Here is a 25,542-nt window from a genome sequence, read left to right as displayed (position 1 = left end):
TCTTAGTGTGTTGCATTATATTGATTAATTGGAAGAACATCAGGTCAACACACTCTGTGCATAACAGTTCTGATTTTGGTTCAAGACGCAGACAAAAAATAATAATTCAGAGATTCTGAAGCTCAACAATGGTAAATAGTTATAATACAATTGGTAGCAGTTGAATCCAAGCTACAGAACAGTCTCCAAAATTGAGCCCTTGGAAGGTAGACTTATACGTGTAAATAGTTTTTCTTTTATTCTTTCATGCAGCTGGTAGAATTCCTCAGAATGGAGAATTGTCTCTACAATCGTGGTTCTAGAAGAAGGAGCCCAAATAACAATTGCTCGCCGATATGCTGAGAAGCGCTGCCTTTAGATCTCTAAATACTCCACTCTCTCTAGGCACGATTTACTGCTGGCATGCGCGCTCAGAATAACTGTTTAGTTCATCTTACTTGCGCAATGGGAGAAGCCTCTCTTCACAGAAGCTAGGTCCCACACCAACCTTGGATCTCTCGACGCTGGAAGCTCCAATGAATGAAGCTTTTGACACTTGAGGGGGAATAATCTTGGGTTCTGAAGGAAAAAATAATGTTTGTCAAAAATACATCGACGTCCTCAACTCTCTAGAGGAAACGTCCCGGTACGCTCTACTCTCCGGCAATTAACTATTAATAACTCTAGAAACCGGCTAAGAATGCCAGGTGGAATCATTTACAGAGCCCTCACAAAACGCGGCTGTTCCTAACAGGAATCTGTTGAAGTGCGTTGCGTTTAGCTCGTGCAGGCGCATTGATCCCGCTTGGGAGTCTCGAGTCTCAACAACTAGTCCGAGAACCCAAGCAGGAAGTGAACTGCAGTTTCCAATCGCAATGGCTACACGGGACTCGCATCTTCCTCAGAATGGAGAGCAAAGCAGCTGTCCACACAGGACCCAACCATCGCCATTGTGGGTATTACCTCATGCATCGTTTGTTGGTAGATCTTTCCAAACAAGCATTGGCGCAAGCAAGGGGGGTCTTGACACCTGGCTAGGATTGCTAGACAGGGTGATCACCAATTGGGTGTCATCTGCATACGATACCAGGGAAATTCCCCGTGCTTTCGCCATCCGCGCCTCCTGGTCAAGTTTGTGCCAAGACGGTTTCAGTGAAGGGTGCTGGTTTGGCAGGGACTTAGGGCCTGCTAGCGTTAGCCGGCCTTGTGTTTGCTTTGCTCGCCCTAAGTTGGCAGGGTATGCCTAGACGTGGGTCCCTTGCTCACTTTGCCACTGAATTCAAGATAGCCTGGCTGATGAAGGGCGTTACCCAGAAACCGGTCCCAGGATGCTTGTTTCCGGTTCAAGGAAGACTAGGCTTGGCAGTTTGGGCTGGTTTGCATATAGCTAGGTCTGAACTGAGGTGGCCAAGTGAGCTAAAGAATGATGATGGATTCAACTCAGATCTGTGATTTGGGGTGAGTGTCTGAAAAGTTTCAGCGCTCGGTCCATCATCTCCTTGTGTTTGCTATAAAAAACAAGGCCCTATTTTTACGGCTACAAAATGTGGCCAGTAAACTCACAGGGCCTCTTGTGCCACCGGAACATCACTTTTTGTGACATTCCATGGCGCAGGAACCTGCTCCATATTTACAAGACAGCACTAAGCCACTTTTTGACTTAATGCTGCCTCCTAATTATTGTACCCTTTAACGCAGTTTTCTCTGTTAAAGGGGCATTTGAGGGGTGTTACTAGGGGCATTCCCAGCAAGATCCATGGCTTTTTGACACTCTCCAGATTTACAAGAAATTGTAACTCTGAGGCAACGCCAAAAACTTACGCCGCTCCTCGTTTTTCCTTTTTCTATGTGTGCTTGCAGATAGAAAGAGGAAAAAGCCTCTTGTGATTTTTTTTGTGCAGGAAGGTTCATCTGAAATGACATACCACTGGAGTTGCGTATGTTTCCAGACACACTCCAGCAATGTGCTATTTTTGTGCCGACAGATACATCGGGATTCCTGACATATCTGTTAATCCTTGCTAAATGGAGCGTCATACAGTACATACGGTGAATCCATGGTGCCGCAAGGAGGGAGGACTGAAAAGTGTTGCATCGCTGTTTTACCGCAGCGATGCAACACTTTTCTTAAATGAGGCCCATAGAGTTCTGCAGTATGTACAAAAAGCATTTTGTCTTTTATACATTAGTCACCCTAAGTGGGATGGGTATGCACAGATGTAGGTTCTGTGCTCACCATGCCACCATAGTTATATACAAAACAGAAATTGGTATGAAGGATTCAGTACTGGTCAATTTTATGAGTAGAGCATATTTAATTACCCTCTCAAAAATAATTAATATTCATAATGAGTATATCATTTTGATATACTCATTATGAACATTAATTATTTTTGAGAGGGTAATTAAATGTGCTCTACTCATAAAATTGACCAGTATTAATTCCTTTATACCAATTTCCTTTTGTATATAACTACCTTCCCATACCCAGGTATTAAAGGGTTATTTGTGTATACCCCTGTTGTTTATGCACCATGCCACCAGAGTCAAGCTATCCTGGCTAATGAGGGGTGATACCTTGAAACCGGTCCTAGGATGCTTGTTTCCGATCTGGGGAGGACCTCACCTGGCAGTTCAGGCTGGATTCTTCCCATGGGGAGCAGGGTCAAGACTGACTTGCAAATGGCTGGGTCCAAAGTGGAATGGCGTGGTAAGCGAAAAAACAATGGCTGTAGGCCCAGATCTCTGTACTGGGCGTGAGTGTTTTGTTCAGCATTCCATCCCTCATTTTGGCCAGTGGAATCCTAACCATCCTATCCACGACCGAGAGAGGCAGTGTATACCAGAACACGAACACATGCTCTAGTCTTTCAAGTATTCTGCTCATGTTGAGACTTTATTGTGCAACCACGGCTGGATAGCCTGATACCGTAAACTCCCCATCTCCCATTTTATACTCCCCTTGGGTCAGGTTGGAGCCTCACATCTATAAGACTTCCCAACTGGGTTAAACTCGACTTGCCCCTGTTAGTGAGCAAATCGGACACCTGCCCAGATCTTTTTAGCTTCTGAAGGAGTAGCAGAAAAGAGTTCTCAGTGTTTCTCTAATAGGGTGTCTTTTGCATTTAACAAAACAATGTGTATTCTGTTCCCCACCACTATTCTTGGTGCTTCCACCCGGGATAATCCCAAATTACTCCTGATAGACCAGTTTGCCCACCACTCTCAATTCCCTCTTTGTCAATGTTTTGTTTAGTATCATTATATCTCTTTTAAACCTTTTAGGTGGGTGATAGGCAGAAACCTCTGCTGGGACACTATCCAGCTTTGGAATCAGTGTGATCAATGCTTTCCTAATAGTGGGTGGTAGCCAGCCATCTCTTTACTCCTCCTTGTACACTTTAATACTTTTACCCACTGATATTCCAGGTGTCAACTGGTACACATCCACTGGGATTGCATCAGCACATACTATTTAATCTACCATGAAGTGCTTCAAAGATCTTGTCCTGTATAGGTGGGGCTTGTAATCCATCATGCTGTTCATCCATCAATGTATGCATCCTTCTTGTATCCAAGTGGTCTAATGTTTGCTGTCTGTTCTTGGATTGTGGCTCTCTCTACCCTTCTGATAGTTATTCTTTATATTTGTCATTTATCCTCAGCTGGGAAATTAAGTTAGGTTTGGCCTTGTTCATCAGCTACATATCTTGGGAGTAAGGCTTCACTATTCTTAATAGGAATGCAGGTATGCAACCTATTTTCTTCCCTTCCCTGTAGACCCTTTATCTGTATTTTGTATGTGGGTGTTTGTCTAGTTTAAGTTGAGTCCCCTCTATTTGTCTTTTTACTTTCATTAGTCTCTGTATTTTGTCTGGAGCCTTCAGGACTTCTTGTTCCAGGCCAGGAGTAGTGCACCTTTGCCTTGAGTGTATGCTCAAGATTTATTTTATTACCATATCTGTGTGCTATACAGTCTCCGCTAACTCTCACCATAAAAGCCTACTATTCAACAACCCCTACTCATTATGTTGATAGAACATTTCTATTGAGATTTACAAACTCCGAATCAAGAGTAAATTTACAACAGCAGCGTGATCGGTCGATTGATCAAGTCTGGCAGATTCTCATGCGGAGTGAGGTGGACGGAGCTCCGGAGCTCTGCAAAAGCAGCTGGGGTTGCTTGTGCCACTGACTGGCCCCAAAGGTGTGCTGCTCCCCATCCCCCCACGGTAGAGGTCTTGTTGTCCTCATAGCCCCCATGTTATCTTCCTGCTACCGGGCAGTGGGCTCAGGGGGGTGGTACTCAGCAGAGGGTCACAGGAAGGTGACACCAATGTGGCTTACGGCTGTTTACGGCACCCGCCTATGTTATCACTTCCGTTACTGATGCTACCACTTCCTGCTAGCTCCCACTGCTTGCTGGGCAGAGCATGGAGACCAGTGAATGGAAGAAAAAGATAGGAGAAGTCAAGATGAGTAAACAATGTGAGTGAGGGGATTTCTTAGCTCCGGGCCACTCCCTCTCCTGACTTTTTCTCCTTTTGGATACATCATCCACACAACACAGCACCCTGTATGTGTTGCCAGCAGCAGCAATCATCAGCGAGTTAGTTTGCGTGTACTTCCGCACCCACATGCTCACACTGGGGTATTTGTGAGTGGAGGAGGATAAACTCCTGAGGTTATGGTGGAGACCATCAGCTCACCACCTCTAGGGGAGTCCACCAGTGTCACCGCTGGTATGTCACCACAGGACCGCCGCAGAGGCCTGATATTTCTAGGAATGGATCAGGCTGCAGCGTAGTGCAGTGCCCGCATCGCTAGAAGATCATTGGTAGCCACGCATGTCTCTTGAAACCTGAGAAGAAGTGTGTGACTCACCCACTGTTGGCAGCACAGGTTGCTGCTTGTTGTTCAGTTGGTCTCATACAAAACAATGGGGAAACCCTGTGGCCCTTAGAACCTGGGTATCAAACAACAAAACTACAGTGGTTCCGTCGGGTACACGCTGATTTCTTCAAAGAATTATACATTTGATATAAACGTTCAAAAGGAACACATTCAAAACTTTTCTTTTTTATCAAATTCAATCATAATATTTATTTATTTAAATTCCTCTGGCTGTCAAAAGATATAGTGACATAAAGTTAAGTGAAATAAGTGCTCAGTGACTGTAGTGTGGTGAATGCATTATATACAGGTGCAAATAAAATATCAATCAATCAAAGCTTTATTTCGATAAAAATTTGTATCATAAAAGCATCAACATACATACATAAAAGATACAATTTATCGTATGGGAAAGAATGATAAAAATTAAATAAATACATTTGGCATATAATATGATATTTACAATTAGATAAAAAAAGAATTAAATTTCAATATTAATCCCATTGCTTTTGGTTGATAAAAGACAATCTGAGAGGAATAAAATGTAAGGAGACTAAAAAATCGTAAGAGACTTGAACCTGATTATCCAAGACCACCCAAGAAATGTGGCCACACCACAATCCAGACTGCAGACCGGACTTAACCACCTGCCTCTTGGATTTTTGTAAGCTGGGCACTCAAACATAAGGTGTACAAATATTGACTATAAATTGACAACAATAAAGGTCAGAACGAAAGTAATCGGTGTCTCTGGCAACCAGCAGAAATGCTCATTATTCAAAGCCAAGAGACTCGATATTGCTGAACCAATACACAACGCCGTCGTTTCGACCCTGAAGACAGCCTAATTCATAGATGTCAGGGTGGGTCTTTTTCAAGGTTAAAAGGTAGATGTAGACAGCCTGTAGATAAGAAAAATTGTATCAAGGTATGTGTTCCAACTGTGATGTGCAATGAATGACGTCACCACCAGAGTGAGATTACACACCCAATTTGAGGCTTGAACCTCAAAAACTCTTCTTCTTGAGTTAAAATGGTCTCTGGAAGTAATGGGGAGGATTAGTCTATAGACTACAACAGAGGGACCCTGACTGTTTCACTATGTGAGGAAGTTTCAGGGAACTAACCTATAGAGCACAACAAAACTTCCTACACCTATCTATTTCAGTATGAGGCAATATGTCCATATGTTAAAACAGAACCCACAGTCAACAGTGTACAAAAATAGATCACTTAATTTATTTAGTAGTTTTTTTCGTTTTTTCTAAAGAAAACATATGCATGTATATTATTTAACTGTATATTAATACATATGATACATACTATATCACAATCATAAGACATGGATACATCTTATCTAAAACGACCCACACCATGACACCATAAATAAATACCTAAACAGAACAGAATACTAAGCTAAAACACTAAACATCACATTTCACAAAAAGGAAAAAAATTGTTATAAAACAAATACATAACACTGATACATTAAATTTTACACACAAGACCAGCACCAACGCGCGTTTCGGAGACCCTATATATCCAATATAGGCTCCTTCTTCAGGGGGTGTTCAATAGGTCTTTCAGATAGCAACAGGTACAGAACATGACTTCATATCAAACGTCATGTGGTGAGGGTGCTTGTACAATTTCAATATTGACAACCGTTGTCTGTGGGTACAAAAACCAGGATAAGTATACTAAATTTAATTTAATAAAGAATGGCTGAGAGTAAAGATGAGAACTGATAACACCCACTAAACCAAAATCACCGGCAAGTGAAATGAAAAACCAAAGAATATGTGAATCAAAAGGTATAAGGAAAGATGAAAGGCCAACACCTAAATAGTAAGCAAGGAGAATATATACATACTTGAAACTAGGGCTTTACTTGATAGCCCAAGTTATAGGTTGACTTCAGTTGGTGTGTTTGTTTTTCCAAGGGAACTAGGGCGGAATAGCAAGTAGATAAAATAAGACAACAATGTAACAGAAGCAACTAACCGTCCTATAGTTTATATTATTACATAGATAATACACAAGGTTCTCAACTTCATGGGAGAATCCTAAACGCTAATATAAATCGCGTAGCTAGAAACATAGCTAGTAGCCATTCCTATTAGAGTAACTAGTTTGCGTCTAAGGTAGACAACATGAAGACCTCAGATGGTAGTATAAACTAGGAAACATAATAGGAATATGAGATAGGTCTGAACAATAAAGACCTCTAGGAAACAGTCATGGTGTCCGTAACTGTGACGTACAGTACTTAGACTGGGTAGGTCCTTATTAAGTATAGTCCAAATCTAAAACTTACCCAGCAACAAAGAAGAAAATGAATATATGAGTCAGAAGTAAAAAACCGCCAGCGGTAAGCCTGTGTAAAGCTGTACGGACCCGTAGGACAATATTGTGATATAGGGATCAGGTATCAAACTATCAAAGTTGCCTGCAGGATGAAAAAAGACCAAATTGTCATACTAATCGCATTTTCTTAAATAAAATTAAAGGCAAAAAAGTCTACAATTCACTTACTGATGATAGCCCATAACGGGCCGCTAGTGGTTCAAACCGTTCCCAGGGTTTATGCTCGTATAGGTAATTTGTCCTCACGTAATTAGAACAGGGACCTCATGGTATCTAAAAAATGCATAAATCAATAGGTTTTAACCATGAACCATAGCATCTGCAGTCACAGTTACACAGTGATAACACTCGATATTCGGACAGATTATCCCCTTACCAGGAGTCCAAAAGATAGTCTTCCGAAGTCCGCAGCCTCCCGCTTACGGTGTTAAACGGAAGTGTGTCTAGCGTCTTCCTTATATGGAATATCCAGGAAGCAATGCCAGAATATAATAAAAATAAAGAGAGGACAACGAATGTCAAACCGGCTGGCGGATGAATAGTAAAGATAAACGAAGGACAAAAATTCACTAAACACGCTATTATCGCAAAAGATCCCCGTATAACAAACTGGTAGACTGGATGGAGAAAATAACCGTAGTAGCCAGAGAAGCATACTATTTTCAAGGGCTGACAAAGCGGCAAAAATGGCCACAGAGCCCTGTTGGATCTGATCGAAAAATTGTACACCAAGTAAACAGAAATAATCTGCACCAAGTGGACCGATTTTACTCTGCACATAAACATATGTATATATTTATAGATCCCATATATAGTATAGGACGAGAACATTTTTTTTTTCAAAACAGATAAATAAAACTTAAAAACCATCACAGGTCAATAATAAAATACATGACCAAAATAGAAAAAAATCAAAAACCACATATTTCTCCCAAGAACTAAACAGAGCGGGCAGATGGCTACATCCCAATCTGGGTACCAATGGGGCTTACAGACCACTATACAGGCTCGGGGTAAGGGGAAAAGAACTAAATAATAGCATTTTCCCAAGGGAGATGTTCATTCAAACCTTTTTCATGTGTCTGAAGAACATAAATCCAAAACACTTCCCTCTTGCGTCTATGCGCATCAATATTGCAATTATTAGGTAGATGGACATGTTCCAGAATTACCCAACGGAGATCAGAGATGGAATGTTGTTTTTCGACCCAATGAGCGACTAGTGGAGCCCCAGAACGTTTATTTGAAATCGATGATTTATGTTCACTGAATCGAACACAAAATTCTCTGCTGGTTTCTCCTACATAGCCTTTGTCACAAGGACAAAGGATAAGATAAATCACATGTTGGGTACGACAGTTGGTCATATCCTTGAATGAGAAAGTGCGTTTGCCCCAAATTAATTCATTCGTTACAATGGCAAACTGGCAAGCATGGCAACAGCCACATTTATGTGTACCACTAATAGGTCTGGTACCAGTGATGGATTTCTGGACAAAGGAATTGGTAGCAGGTACTTTAGATTTGACCAACGTATTTTTCAAATTCTTATTGCGTCGAAACGCAAAGATAGGTTTAGGGAGAGTCTTTTTACAATGACCGGAGTTGAGAATGTGCCACTCACTCTTGATGATTTGTCTAATTTTGTGATCGATGTTGGAATGGGTGGTAACACAAATCAATTTGTCTTCAGTTTTCATTTCTTTATTCTGCAGCAACAACGCTCTATCGTAGTATTTTGCTCTTTTGTAAGCATCCTTAACCAATTGGAAAGGATAGCCTCTACTAGCAAATTTTTGTTTAAGTTCTTCAGCGTTTAGATCATAATTCTGTATAGTGGTACAGTTCCTGCGTAACCGCAAAAATTGGCTGAATGGGATGTTATCCTTTTGACTACAAGGATGGTAACTCGAGTATTGAAGGAGAGTATTCTTGGCTGTCGGCTTAGTATAGAGACTAACCTCAATCCTATCATCAACAATTTGTATCCAGATGTCTAGAAATTCAATTTTGGACTTGCTAATATTGGGACTAAATTTGAGCTGAATATCGCAGAGATTGATCCACAAAATAAATTCCTGTAGTTGTTCTTCTGGACCTCTCCAGATGAAAAAAATGTCATCTATAAATCGATGCCCTTTTAAGATGTTTTCACTGAAAGGGGCTATCTCTTTGAATATGAACTTGGCTTCAAATTCTCCCATGTAGATATTGGCCACATTGGGTGCACAAGCGGCACCCATACTTACTCCTTGTATTTGTTTAAAATCTTCCCCATCAAATTCGAAGTAGTTTTCTTTTAACACAATGGCCAAACATTCCAACAGAAACAACCCATCTCCTGGGCTATTATTGTTGTTCAAGCTTTGTTTGACTGCTTCCAAAGCTCCTATTTGTGGGATGTTAGTGTATAGGGCTTCAATGTCCATGGAGACTAGAAAATCAGTATGGTTGTTAAAGTCGGTACCCTCAATTTCACTAATAAGATGTCCCGTATCTTTAATATATCCTCGGAGATTAGATACCAGAGGTTGAAGAAAGATATCTAAATATTTGGATAGGGGCTCAGTGAGTGAACCAATAGTGGACACTATGGGTCTGAAGGGAGGATGTACGGAGTTCTTGTGTATTTTGGGAAGCCCATATAAAATGGGTATTCGATGGAATTCTGAATTTAAATAGTTAAATTCTTGTACACATAAGGACCCTCTTTCAAGGGCTCTTTGGGTTATGTCTAGGATTTCTGCCTTGATTCTTTGTTCCGGTTATGACCTGGATTTGGTATAGTGTTCAGGGATGTTAAGAATGGCCTGGATTTCTTGTTTATATGTGGAGCTATCCAGCACCACAATACCTCCTCCCTTATCGGCAGGCTTAATGGTCACCTCAGAATTATTTGCTAGTTGTTTGAAAGCTTGGTATTCAGAGTAATCCAAATTGTACTCTGGTTTCGGAACAAAAGTCAGAAGTTTTTGAACTTTAGCACTAACCACTTTTTCAAAAATATCCACTTCAGTACCTACTTGGTCCAGAGTGGGTGTAAAAATGGATCTAGGTCATAATCCTTTATAGTTGTCCCTGATGGAGGGAGGTTTGCCCTTAAAGAATCTTTTCAGGCGAATCTTACGAAAAAAAGACTGGACATCGATCATCATTTTGAACCGATCAAGATAGGTCGTAGGGATAAACGTGAGTCCTCGAGATAGCAATTTGAGAGCAGGAATATCCAATGCCGTTTTAGAGAGGTTGAAAACAGGTATGGTTTGAATGTCTTTGGAGATATTATTGTCCGAGAATATCTCTAGTTCTTTTAATGGGTTTTCCTTGGAGGTAGTGAGAATAACGTCAGGGACTTTACTGGAAGATATATCAACAGGGATGTTGTAGTTATATCTAACCTCTATTCTCTCCAGTATTGGTTCCTTCGGGTCTGTAAAAATTGCGGGGAATTCTCTGCTTGTTGGTACGACCCCCTCTCTGAATTTCGGTATCGTGTTCTCATTTGGTGCAGATTATTTCTGTTTACTTGGTGTACAATTTTTTTATCAGATCCAACAGGGCTCTGTGGCCATTTTTGCTGCTTTGTCAGCCCTTGAAAATAGATTGCTTCTCTGGTTACTACGGTTATTTTCTCCACCCAGACTACCGGTTTGTTATACGGGGATCTTTTGCGATAATAGCGTGTTTAGTGGATTTTTGTCCTTCGTTTATCTTTACTATTCATCCGCCAGCCGGTTTGACATTCGTTGTCCTCTCTTTATTTTTATTATATTCTGGCATTGCTTCCTGGATATTCCATATAAGGAAGACGCTAGACATACTTCCGATTAACGCCGTAAGCAGGAGGCTGCGGACTTCGGAAGACTATCTTTTGGACTCCTGGTAAGGGGATAATCTGTCCGAATATCGAGTGTTATCACTGTGTAACTGTGACTGCAGATGCTATGGTTCATGGTTAAAACCTATTGATTTATGCATTTTTTAGATACCATGAGGTCCCCGTTCTAATTACGTGAGGACAAATTACCTATACGAGCATAAACCCTGGGAACGGTTTGAACCACTAGCGGCCCGTTATGGGCTATCATCAGTAAGTGAATTGTAGACTTTTTTGCCTTTAATTTTATTTAAGAAAATGCGATTAGTATGACAATTTGGTCTTTTTTCATCCTGAAGGCAACTTTGATAGCTTGATACCTGATCCCTATATCACAATATTATCCTACGGGTCCGTACAGCTTTACACAGGCTTACCGCTGGCGGTTTTTTACTTCTGACTCATATATTCATTTTCTTCTTTGTTGCTGGGTAAGTTTTAGATTTGGACTATACTTAATAAGGACCTACCCAGTCTAAGTACTGTACGTCACAGTTACGGACACCATGACTGTTTCCTAGAGGTCTTTATTGTTCAGACCTATCTCGTATACCTATTATGTTTCCTAGTTTATACTACCATCTGAGGTCTTCATGTTGTCTACCTTAGACGCAAACTAGTTACTCTAATAGGAATGGCTACTAGCTATGTTTCTAGCTACGTGATTTATATTAGCGTTTAGGATTCTCCCATGAATTTGAGAACCTCGTGTATCATCTATGTAATAATATAAACTATAGGACAGTTAGTTGCTTCTGTTACATTATTGTCTTATTTTATCTACTTGCTATTCTGCCCTAGTTCCCTTGGAAAAACAAACACACCAACTGAAGTCAACCTATAACTTGGGCTACCAAGTAAAGCCCTAGTTTCAAGTATGTATATATTCTCCTTGCTTACTATTTAGGTTTTGGCCTTTCATCTTTCCTTATACCTTTTGATTCACATATTCTTTGGTTTTTCATTTCACTTGCCGGTGATTTTGGTTTAGTGGGTGTTATGAGTTCTCTTCTTTACTCTCAGCCATTCTTTATTAAAATAAATTTACTATACTTATCCTGATTTTTGTACCCACAGACCACGGTTGTCAATATTGAAATTGTACAAGCACCCTCACCACATGACGTTGGATATGAAGTCATGTTCTGTACCTGTTGCTATTTGAAAGACCTATTGAACATGCCCTGAAGAAGGAGCCTATATTGGATATATAGGGTCTCCGAAACGCGCGTTGGCGCTGGTCTTGTGTGTAAAATTTAATGTATCAGTGTTATGTATTTGTTTTATAACAATTTTTTTCCTTTTTGTGAAATGTGATGTTTAGTGTTTTAGCTTAGTATTCTGTTCTATTTAGGTATTTATTTATGGTGTCATGGTGTGGGTCGTTTTAGATAAGATGTTTCCATGTCTTATGATTGTGATATAGTATGTATCATATGTATTAATATACAGTTAAATAATATACATGCATATGTTTTCTTTAAAAAAAACGAAAAAAACTACTAAATAAATGAAGTGATCTATTTTTGTACACTGTTGACTGTGGGTTCTGTTTTAACATATGGACATATTGCCTCATACCGAAATAGATAGGTGTAGGAAGTTTTGTTGTGCTCTATATGAGGATTAGTCTACCCATTGGTATAGCGTTAAAATTATAACATAACTTGTCTGAAAGCCAGATGTAGGGTCTTACCTGATCTATATCAGTGACCGGCACGGTCCTTATTGTCATGATTGTGGGAGCGGGGAATTAATGAATTATCCCTTCATCCAAAGGCGTCTTACTTTCTGTAAGAAAATGCGTGATTTGAACAATTGTTTGAGACCATGCATAGAATTAATTGTTTTAAGAAAAATGGCTATTGATTAGTGCACCAGCGCGAGACTGTTTGCGTGTCTGGTGTGAATAAATGAATGTAAAAGGACAGAGCTCATTATTATAAAAGCACAATCTTTTCATTAGCATTTTGGGAATAGTTAGCCAAAGGGAGCGGCGCTCATCTCTCCGTGGCGTTAGTGCTTCCCATGGGCATATCCCAATGAGCTTAGATCACAAATGAAATCTTGACAGTTGTTAAACGTTGTGGTGTTTGAGATGTCATTCATCATACGCGCATGTGTTCTCTAACGCATTAAAAAGTTGAGCGAGAATGACTCAGGGAGCTTACTTGTAACGTATACGATATTGATTGTCCGTGAGAGGGAGCTTACTTGTAGTGTATACGATATTGGCAAAGCCATTAATCGTCCCTGAAATGTGTTCTCTAGAACATTAGAAAGTTAAGCTGGGGTAACAAGGAGCTTACTTGCTGAGTGATGCGTCCTCCGTGGCCGGCAGTCTTGAATGCGCTTGCCGTGCACACGAAATTAGTAGCAGCATGTTCCAATCACACGCAGAGCATGACGTGCTCGCGTGCGTGGTGGTGACGTCTCAAAGTGCCCGCGGGACTATACTGTTGCCTAGCGATGTTTCAATAGTATGGGCCAAAATGTTTCTTTTGAAAACAAATACTGATGACTCTATTGGCATAGCAGTGGCCACATTTTTGAGCTGGTTGTGGGTTATTCGAGCAAGAAAATTGAGGGCTTTTTAACAACACCTTCACTACTGTTGCACAGACTGGAGTTGGAATAGTAAAATATACTATTCCAAAGCCCTGCGCTTCTCTAAGGCAAGTTGTAATGACTTGCGTTGTAATGGAACGAGTGGTAATGACGCGTTTGGTGTATTGCCCGCGCTGTAATGGCATGCGTTGCAAAAGCATGCGTAATTACGCCATACATCCAAATTACTCAACCCAGGTGGTCCAAAGGAATCATGCTGAGCCGGCCAGAAAAGTAAGCACCCAAAAAACAAGCCCAGGGGGAGGAACCCCCTCTCAGAAATGACACCTAAACTACTAGATGAGAAACACTTTTGTGAAGAAAATACCATGGTGAATTGAAAAGACACAAACAGACTCTGCTAGTATCTAAAGTCAACTGTCCATTTTCTAAAGGGCTTAAGGTTCACCCGGATCTGAAAGATAAGCAGCATGATACTACTAGGGGGTCAATTACGATGTTGTTCGGAAAGGCTCTGAATCAGATTCGGGTCTCCCGAATTCGATTTGGGATCGTCTTTCTGACCGATTCGGAAAGCTTTCCGAACAACCAATTACAATGTTCGGAAAGTGTTTGGACTGTCTGAGTCCGTTCAGGAGCGCTTTCAGAGGAACCGAGTCATTTGGAGCCGACTTGTACAGGTCTACAGACCAGGTTTCCGACCAAGCGATTACTATGTCGGATTCTGACAGCCTTTCCTAATCGGTTGTTCTGACATGGATCAGCTGTCGGAATCTGACTTTGGGGGCCCGTAGCAGGCCCCCCTTCACCCTGAGCCTTCTGAATGGGGCCCATGGGGTACCCACGGGACCCCTTTTCAAAGCATGCACAGTGTGGCAGGCACCAAGGGGTGCCCACCACAGGGTGCATGATTTTTCCCAGTCACCCCTTTCTTCAACGGGAGCCTGTGTATTCGGTCGGAACGTAGGGTCCCATTGAAGTCAATGGAAGTCCAACCGAATGGTATCCGGAACCATCGTAACCCATCGGTCGGACTCCCCATATCTGATTCGGTCAGAAACCATTCCGAGACCGATTCGGTCGTAATGCTTTCAGACCGACATTGTAATAGAGCCCTATGTCTCATTCACAAGGTTTAATGACCTGAAAGGTTAACAAAAATAGCTCCAAAGATCCAACCCTGGTAGGGCCCAAATTGCATAGCAAACCCTAAAAATCTCACTAATGGATCCACAAGACAGAGTTGGAAATATAAATGGAAATGATCACAATGTACCAGCCACAGCAAAGAAACATACCGCAGTTCAAAACAAATCCCGAAGAAATCTACCCATGTGAATAATTCAATGAGTAGAGTCGGTTAAGATAATCAGTTTGCACTCATTGAGACAAACTCTGCCCTTGTTTGTTGGCACCTAGACCAGAATAAGATCACTGAATCACCTTGTGCAAACTCAGGTCTGAGTCCCCAGAAAGTGCACCGGTTAACAAAGGAGCCTATCTTACAGTCTGGTGCATTTAGGTGTAAGGAATATAATACACAGTTATAGTTGACACCTACTTTTGTCTCCAGGGGACAGCACAGCATAACGTAGGAAATATCCTCCAGCTGGTCAGGAGCATCACGTCACTCTGGGATATTAACTTTTCTGATATAGTATCAGTTAAAATCATCCCAAGAACGTGATCTTTGGTGGACTTGAAGGCCAAAATAGGCTACTGGCACTCCGAGCCAAGTGTATCTCCCCCACATACAATGCTCCACTCTCCAGACTATTTGTTTCTCAAGAAACCCAATGTTACAAATTGCTTAAGTGTCATCACAAAGGGGCCCCAGCCAAATTAAACAGCTAAGCCTTGTACTTCATGAAAACATTTGAATGAAGTGTGGAGTTTCTTCCATTGGCACTAACCAGAGGAGCACTGGATGATTAAATACACAAAATCATTTAACACCTGTAGCATAGAACTTACTGGTGCCCTGCAATTCTGCTCCTGGAACGTTGGGGGGGGGGGGGGCTTAAATAAATTGGCAAGAATTGCCTACATTGCCCACTTTCTGGAATGAACATCACATTATTTCATTATTTCATTGTAGAAGGCCTGGATCTAGGATAAAATTCCATTAATTGGGTATACTGAATTTAACAACTTAGCAATAAAACATACCCTAAGGGATCATCAACCATAGGGAGGCCTGTCTATCTGTATTTTACAGGAGCTAAAGGTCAGGGCATCCCAGTTGGACCTGTCCTATCCTTGGATCCTGTCAGATAAACTGTAGGATTGGCCCAAGGATAAAAACAGCCCCTATTCATTTTGAGCACCTACATCAACCCGTTATCAGAGGAATAGTCGAGGCTAACCTGCAATCAATATTGATGAGTCTGAAGCAAGATGGGATGCCCTCGTAGTCGAACAAGACTCAATATGTCAGATTCTGGATCAGTACAAACCGTCAAAGATCCAATACAACAAAATCAAGATGTCCATTCTCACGTCATGTACTAGTATGGGCCTGAGGATATTGAATGGGTGATTTCAAGAGGACCAGCCGGCATTTAAAACGAGAGTCACAATCATGACTAATTTCACAGTAGACTACTATTCAGGATCCCTAAGTTTACTCAGTTATATGACAACCTTCAGAACAGAGCTATGTCCTGAAAGCAACAACTGTCCTCAGTTATTTGGACAAAGGACTGTGACCATCTTTCTCCTAAAAGCTGCAACATTCCAGTACCCAGTCACAACGGAAAAACTAGAAAGGCCGTATTTCAAAAGACATGATTGAACAGTGTGTCACTATGACTACCTTAAGAGTTTCTCAGGACAGCATCCCTGTGCAAAACTGGCAGGCATGTCTCACCAAGTTGCACAAGCTATAGGAATCGCAAAAAACAGCATGAACCATTTACTAAGTCCCCAGCTGATACAGTACTGCCAGAGAAATTCAGACACACCAGAGAACAAAACAAACACATGGACGCTCAAGAAGGAGTGCATCGAAGGCCAGTGGGCAAGACTACTCTACAACTTTAAAACAAACACCTAAGCCAATTCTGGAGAACTGTCAACATACTAGAAAGAGGCCCACACAACTCCAACAACTCCAATATCACTGAGTCAACTTGAGTGGGGGCTTTCACCTACCTGCCTGTTGTTTCTGGAGGAGGCTGCGCTGTTAATCCGCTGTATTTCTGTGGCCAGAGAGGAGCCGCCGGACGGGACTGCAGGTCCCAGGAGCACGTGAGATCCGCAGCTGTGTAGCGGCATGCCCATCCACCCACTAATCATTTAAAAAACCTTGCAGAACCCGCTGGCGCGGGTCCCGCTTCGCTGGTGGGGGCTTTCACCTACCTGCCTGTTGTTTCTGGAGGAGGCTGCGCTGTTAATCCGCTGTGTTGCTGTGGCCAGAGAGGAGCCGCCGGATGGGACTGCAGGTCCCAGGAGCCCGTGAGGTCCGCAGGTGTGTAGCGGCACGCCCATCCACCTATTGGTTCCCGCTCCCGCTAAATACTATTGGTCCCCCTGGCGCGGGACACGACGCGGGATGCCCAGGACGAAGCCCGGACAAAGGGCAGACAGTCTGTGACAGTCCGGGACAGGAGGGGGCTGGAGGGGCCCGCATGTTGGCGCAGTAAAAAGGTACTTCGTCATCTTATGAACCCTGGTACTGTCAATTGGACCATTGTAGTAGTAACAATAACTACCTACAGCTAGCTGTTTGTTGAAGGGTGTGTTAACGATCGGGTTGGGGTAATAATGTCTAAAGCTAAACATGCCGCAGGGTCGACAACTATAGATAACTATTTGGTAAAAATAGTGGATAAGATCAATCAGGAACGTAGAAAGTCTCTGGGGCGTATGGAGTCTTCTATCACCTCTCCCCCCATCCCCATAGTTCCTGCCCCCTCGATAAACCCTTCTAAGGCTATTATTGATTCTATGGACCCGGTCAATTCTATCTTGGTGTCCGGCCATGACCAAGATCAAGTCCTACTTGATAGTCCAACCTCGGGGGTTGTTATCGGTTCTGATTCATGTTTGGCTGGCCATGTTGACCCTCCATTGCCAAGCCCTATGGGAAAAAGGGTACAGCGAGCCCCACGGGCATGTAGAAATACCACAAAAAATGTTCAAACAAAGCGGGGGATGATTCGCTCAAATAGAAAAGTGACACAAACCCCATCTAGCGACGAGGGAAATCTTAATGTAGTCCCAGTCTCTACCCCGGCCACTATAGATGGAGCGTTATTTGATCTCTTAATCAGCTCCATCGAATCTAAGTTCGACTTGATTGTTAAACCCCTCCTAAACAAGTTGAACAAGGTTAATGCTGAGGTCGTAAGATTAGGAGGTTTGTTGGAATCATTCATGAATTCCAACACTGGTGACCATGTTAAGGATAAGGCAGCAGTTGGCACTAATCCTAAGAATATAATTGAGATTCCTACAATGGTCATGCCTAATATTTCTATGCCTCCTTCTGGGGATACTTCAGAGAAGGGACCAAGTGGGACTACCCCTCCGATGACTACAGGATGTAATTCTTCATCTAACGTTGTTTTGGGGAATCAGGTGACACAAAATTCAGGGTCAGTTAAAAACAATGCTACCTGCCAGCCCGATTTACCTCCGGACTGTGCACCTTATGTAGCAGTTCTGATTAATGTCCCTCCGGTTAGCGAGAGTGGTCATAACAATTCCTACAGTGAATCGCATGCCTCTTTGAAAAATAAGACAGTGGATTGGCTTCATAGGGAGTGTGGTTTCCCAGTAGCCCTAGCTGACGAAATCATATGTACCAGAAGAGTCAATTGGATTGGTAGCTCATGTAAGAATTGCGTTGGTGACTGTATTGTTGTTAACTTTAGAAATCCTTACCTTGCCTCTATTGTCTTGAGGAAAGGTAGGTCTACCCCCTACCATGGTCAAGGCATCTTTCTCCGCTCCCTTGGTTATTTCTATAGGCATTTGCATAACCAGCCTAGTATTGACCGTGATAGGTTGGGGACAAGAGATTTTAACCCGCATACTACCTTTAATGTGGCAACATCTAACAAATTCCAGCCCCTGAGCGGTTTGGATTCTAATGATTGACTGGGAACTGACCAGGTGAATACAAGGGTGGAAGTTGTCTCTATTGAAGCTTTGGGAGGTGAAGTTATTCTTGGGGCAGTCGACCTAGAGGCACCTGGAGTAAATGATAGTCCTGTGGTCGATATCACTAAGGACAACAGCCGTTGCGAAGATGTATGTTTGGACCACGACGATGGGGGTGGACCCCCCCCATGGATTAGTGTTTTGCCTAACCATTGTAGCCCCATTCTCTTGTGCTTAATGCACTCCAAAAACTCTAACCCCCGGGTTTGTTCTATTGGTAGTTGGAACGTAGCAGGTATTTCCTCTAAGGATGCCTGTTTGGGTTGGTTGGAGTTTATTAATCTTTTTAACATTATTTGTTTTCAAGAGACCTGGTGTTTGGACCAACCTAATTACAATGGGTACATCTCCTATCACTTACCAGCCGTGGCATCCCCTTCAGGTAGGGCAAAAGGAGGGCTTCTGGTCTTGATTTCAGTGGATCTCCCCATTGTGGTAAAAAAACATATTTTGGTTGGGGTCCACTCCCAGATCTTATGGCTTTATCAGGAGCATGGGAGAAATGCTCTTTTAATAAACTTTTATAATAATGTTTTTGATAATACTAGGCATCAGGTTGTGTTAGCACTAGAGACCGCCTTGGCTGATATTCTAATGGAGCATGATATTGTTTTTGATTACATATGGGTGGGAGATTTTAACTCTGTTGCTTGTCCACTTTCCTTTCAAAGGGTTTGTGGTTCTATTGATAATTTAGGAGCTGAAGTTCCCCATTTCCCACATGATAAATATGGAGAAGCTCTGAATAAAATCCTAACCACCTACGATATGGAAATGCTGGTTAATGCTAAAAATGATTGTGGAAATATAATCCCTACTTTTAGGGGAAGAAATGCAAATACCGTAATTGATTTTATTTGCATATCCTCTAGTCTTAGTCCGTGGTGTTTAACACCGGTAGTCGTGGATAATGTGCTTAGCGACCACAATTGTATCACCATTGAGACTTTTCTATGGAAAGTGAAGCAGGGAGCAAACGCGCGTACCATAGTTAACATTGAACCGCACCGACCTAATGGATTCCGGATTAGATGGAAAGGAGAAAAAGGGGAGCTTGTGTCAAACTCCATTGTTGCAGGTTGTCTGGTAGATATTTCAGCCATTTTAGAAAGTAATGTGGTTACTGATCAAGTTGTGCAAAATTTTATTAAAATTAACCATTTTATTGACAACAAATTTACGAATCATGGTAAGGTTAAGGTATCCAAACAAAAGGGGTGGTTCGACCATGTTAGTACTATTGCACTGAAGGAGCTTAAAGATGCTCTACGAGCTAAGCCAAGAGACAACAGCAAGATTAGAGACCTGAGAGCCACCTATCAGGCAGCTGTTAAGAATAGGAAGGCTGAATTAAGGAAAGAAGCGTGGGATAAACTTGACTTGGCGGCAGTCACAGCTGATTCTTCTTTATTTTGGGATACGGTTAACTGTCCATTCCTAAAGGATGATAAGATCCCTGTATTGACGGCTAATGTAAGTGAGGAGAAATGGGTTTCTCACTTTTCGGAGATTTTTGATTCAGTTAAACAGAAGGGTGACCAGGAAGTAGAATGGCCTATCATTCCCCTGAATATCTCTATAGCCGAAGTATCACCCTGAGTAACGGGGGGAAGGCACAGGGCCCCAACGGGGTGCCTATTGACCTGTATAAACTAGACCCCGATTTGTGGGGCCCATTGTTGACTAAAGTTTTTAATGCAGCAGTTTGCAATAGTGTCCCACCTAAATGGGAGGAATCCCTTATTATTCTGATATACAAGAAGGGAGACAGAGGGGATGCGAAGAATCATCGTCCAATCTCCCTCCTTGATTCCTCAGTAAAAATCATGAGCAGGGTGCTTCTGGTCAGGCTGGAAGAGTGGGCTGACTCCAACAACATCTTGGCCAATTGTCAGTATGGTTTTAGGAAGGGTCGAGGGACTATTGAGCAATGTCTCAACCTCGACCTCCTTATAGGGAAGTATACGAGGGCAAAAAAAGGTAATCTTTATCTCTGCTTTGCAGATTTGAGTAGTGCCTTCGATATGGTGGACCATAGTATATTATGGGCCAAATTATTGGAATTGGGGGCGCCCGAGGGTATAATATATTTCCTGCCGCGATTATATTCCAACCTTAGCACCAGTGTTCGTTATGGACCGGGGGGGGGAGTGCACCCCAAGTTTAAGATAGGGCGAGGCATTCGACAAGGGTGTGTTCTTGCACCCCTTCTCTTTACCCTCTTTATAAATGAAGTTGATTCAGTTTTAAAAACAGTGGTGGCAGATGCTCCGAATATTAATGATTTTAAGATCCCGGTTTTACTTTATGCGGATGATGCCGTGATTTTATCAAGGACACCCATAGGCTTACAACGTTTGATGGATAAGTTTTCTATGTTCATCCGGGATAGGAAATTATTGATCAATAAATCCAAAACCCACATTTTGGAATGTGGTTTGGGCTCTAAAAAACCCAATTCCTATTTCATCGATGGACAAAAAGTGAAAACGGTTAATTCCTTTAATTATCTTGGCATTAATTATACTAAGAATGGCTGCTGGTCCAGTGAGATCACTTATGTTCGGGCCAAGATGGCCAAATGTGCCAACGGGGTGTTTAAGTTTGCCAGTAAAATTGGGGATAAGCGGGTTAAAGACATGCTAACAATTTACCAAATGAGATGTCTTTCGATTGCTCTATATGGTGCTGGAGTCTGGGGCCATTACTCGGCCCGAAGCCTCCAAGTAGAAGAAAACCTTTTCTTAAAGAGACTTTTGTGTCTACCAATATCTGCCTCTAACGAATTGACGCATAGAGAGCTTGGGATACAACATCTCTCAGATAATATTATCTTAAGACCTTTAATGTAATGGCGAGCCGTTTGGTCCAAGGATGAGACATCTTTAAACAGAACAATCATTAGTGTTTGTCTTCAAATGGATGATCATATGAGGATCCCTTGGATCAAATTTGTAGTCAATAGCTTCTCAGAAATCTATGGATTTGATGTTAGAAAGGATTCACACATTGCTTCAAGTCTGTCCAAGGGCGAAATGAAGTTCATTTTCATGAGCCATATTTCCGATGGGCGGGCGATGTTGGGTGGACATTCTTCTACAAGCTTGGTTTATGGAAGGTATTGCGAGACTGTTGGCTACCAAACATATTTGAGCTACGTTAACAGAGTTTCCCACCGTTTTGTATTAACCAGATTACGATTGGGGATTGTACACCATTTGGTCGCTTTCCCCATTATTAAAAAATATCCAAATGGCCCCTGTCTTTGTGATCACAAATCTGCACAAAGTACTATGCATCTTTTACTGTTTTGTAAATTTTATGGTCATCTTCGTTCAGTCTTCCTAAAACCTATCTTCTTAAAATATGGCACACGTAATGTCCATGATTCAATAAAGTTGTTTTTTAACCTTAATCCTGATGTCTGTTTTTTTACTGCAACCTTTCTCCTTCAAGTGATCAAAGCTAGGAATAGCATGATATTTTAATGGTTTTTTAAAAATTTTCATTGATTTGTATTTATGATAATTGGTCCTGTTTATTTTGTTTTTTGATGTATGTATATTGAGTCCAGTATTTAGCAGCGTATTATAATATTTGTAGGAATGAATCAGGAACAACAATTTTACACATGATATACCTGCATTTAAATTGGTGACAGACATGAATGACTCAGACAGAATATGTTTTAAGAAGCTGATAACAAAAAGCAAGTCAGACTGCTCCCCAAGACCAAGAGGTCTACCAAATGCACTCACTAAACCAAGCTCAGAGAAATGGGCAAACTATCTAGTCCCACTAAATAACTACTGTTACATTTTAAAACATATTCCAGACTCATAGTGAGGTGTGGTCATCCACCCGATCCTTAAAGGTGAAAAAAATAGCAAACCTTCAAATTACTGTCTGATCACTTTGTTAAATAACAAGGCTGGATATTATACAGGGCTCCTACTCCATGATTTGAACAGTTGGATGGAAGACCAGAAGATCTTCCCATTAATCCAGACTAGCTTTCGTCCTGGGATGGGCACCCTGACCAATTTGACAGTATTAGTTCTTCCAATAAGAAATGCCCTGAAGCTTAAACATTTCCTGTATGCCTGTTTTGTGGATTTGAAGGCTGATATTCATCGAGTGGACAGGAAAAAAGTTTGGTTCAAATTTGCAGCCTGTGGATCCCAGAGAAGGTATTAAAATCAGTTCAACAACACACAGACAAGTGGATCAGGATTGAAATAGGAGACGGAACAAGTGTCTCCTGTAAGATCCAGACTACAACAGGCCTTATACAGGGATGCTTGACATCCCCAGCATTGCGCAACCTCGTTCTGGCAGACCTCATAGAAGCCATAGATCAGGGAAAAGCTCATGCACCCATACTAGGGAGGAAACCATTAACGAGTATATTATAAACTGATGATATAGTTCATTTCATTTCGGAAGAACATAAGTGAGCCTACAAAAGGATGTTGGTAAAATTATGCAACCAAACTCGTACAAATAAACTGGACATTAACCTCACAAAAACAAAGGTTTTTAGCATTTAGTAAAATAATTTTAAAAGCAGGACCCTGGTTCTTAAATAATCATAAACTAATTAAATGATAATTAACACCAACAACTCTTTTTTTACGATACAAGGAACAAATGAAAGCTAGGGCAGGGTCCCTAACAGCCACCTTTTTCTTCCTGCAGAAGAGAATTCACTACTAACCCTGCTCGATGTTATTAGAACAAAACTATTATCCACCATACCCTAAGGCTGTGAAGCAGTTTGTGGCCGCGAACCAGAATGGCTTGAGTCACTAAACCTTAACACCTACAGGCAGTTCTTGCGACTACCCCAGAATGCCTCACTAGCACAAATCAGAATGGAGTTTGGACTTGTAAGGCAAAAATATGCAAGACAAGGAGCTTTTGTTAAATCCTCACACAAACTGAGAGCAGCACAGGACGACTCACTAGTCCAAAAGCTCTGGACTTAATTGTCTACAAACATGGGTCCACACAGTGATAATTTATGGTGTAGCATTGAGTCCGTACAAATAAACATTTGGTGGGAACTTCCAACCTCATTTAAAATCTTTAGGAAACCAGTCAACTAAATATTTCTGGAGCTTTCGCTATTGGAGAACAAAAATATCTTATTAAAGTGAATCCACTCATGGATAATCATCCAGTCCGGTGAGACTTTAGCATATCAGGGATACCTAAGCATCACTTATCCCCTCCACAAAAATATAGAATTAATCAATCTGTACCTAGGAAATTTTGCTACCCCAGATCTCTGTCTGAAATGGCTCGTAAAACAAATTCATAAATCTTGTAGGGGCTACAACCAAGTTCCTGAAATAATAATGCACATTATTTGCATCTGCCGAGCTTTCTTAACAAAGCGACAACAATTATTACGGCAATCCTTCAACATACTGGAAGTGTGGTCCTGCCGTCAGGCAATTATAGCCAGTGTCAATGGATGTAATACTATTATAAATCGGTAGATGATTAAATTATTGAAACAAGTTGTAAATACACTGCAACAAAAACAAGCTAAAAAAACTCTAACTCCCCCTGTATCCATTGTTGTTGGCATTATGTTTGTGTTAATGATTTTAGATGAGCTCATTACACAATAATTTTGCACCTAATGTCTTATGAGTAAATCCATTGAAAGCATTGGTCGCATGATCATACCTTCTGCTAGGATTTATTATGTTTTTTTGACAGTAATCTTTAAAACAAACTGTTTCTGTGTTCTTCTTTGCACATGTAATGTTTTTTTAGCCATGGGAGCAATCCAAGACTAAGGGTCTGATTAAGATTTCAGCAGATGGGTTACTCCATCACAATGGTGACAGATATCCCGTCACAGATATATAAATCCTATAATATCCTACCGGATTTATATTTTGGCGGATGGGATATCTGTCCCCGTTGTGGAGGAGTGACCCATCTGCCGAAATGTAAATCATGCCCGAAATGCACTTTGTTTCATGAGCAAACTCATTGTTGGTACTGGTTGAATGGGAATACCTCCCGATGTTGGTTGTTAAAGCATTTTTAAATGGTGCATATTATATGATCTTAAAACATTGGGTCAGATCTTTTAATTGTCATAATTTATCCTTCTATTTGCTGTTTAGTTTCTGCCTTGTATTGTTGACAATTTTCATTAACTTATCAATAAACTATTACACTTTTTTGGAAAATTATTGTGGTGGATCCACATTCAGACGGTGAACTCCACACATTAAAAGATACAACATGCCTACCTTTTTATGTGCGGAGTTCTCCGCCCTGACTTTGGAGTCTCTGCAGTTGTAAAGTTTAAAATAGGTTGGAGCCTGTGAATTACAAAACATGTAAACTTGCACAAATTTGTAAGTTTACCTTTGTGAATGAGGCCCTTCAGTCTCCAAGCGGATAGCCATGTCCTAATTTTTCACTACCTTAGCGTCAGCTCCAGTGGTGAGCGGTCTGAGAGGAACCTACTCAGGTTGACTACATCACGGAACCTCCCTAGATTCTCTTTTTTCCCCAGGATATAGTCTAATCTACTGTGTATGCAATGGGTGTACGATGAGTGTGAGAAAATCTTGTTTTGTGCTGAGCTCTAAAGATGTCTATATGGTCTGCTTCCTCCATTATCTCAGTAAGCTCCAGTGCTTTTCTTGGTTTGGATCCTCTTT

This window comes from Triturus cristatus, chromosome 10 (genome assembly GCF_964204655.1).
Source record: "Triturus cristatus chromosome 10, aTriCri1.1, whole genome shotgun sequence".
NCBI classification, from domain to species: domain Eukaryota; kingdom Metazoa; phylum Chordata; class Amphibia; order Caudata; family Salamandridae; genus Triturus; species Triturus cristatus.
Note: the sequence above shows the minus strand (reverse complement) of the source record.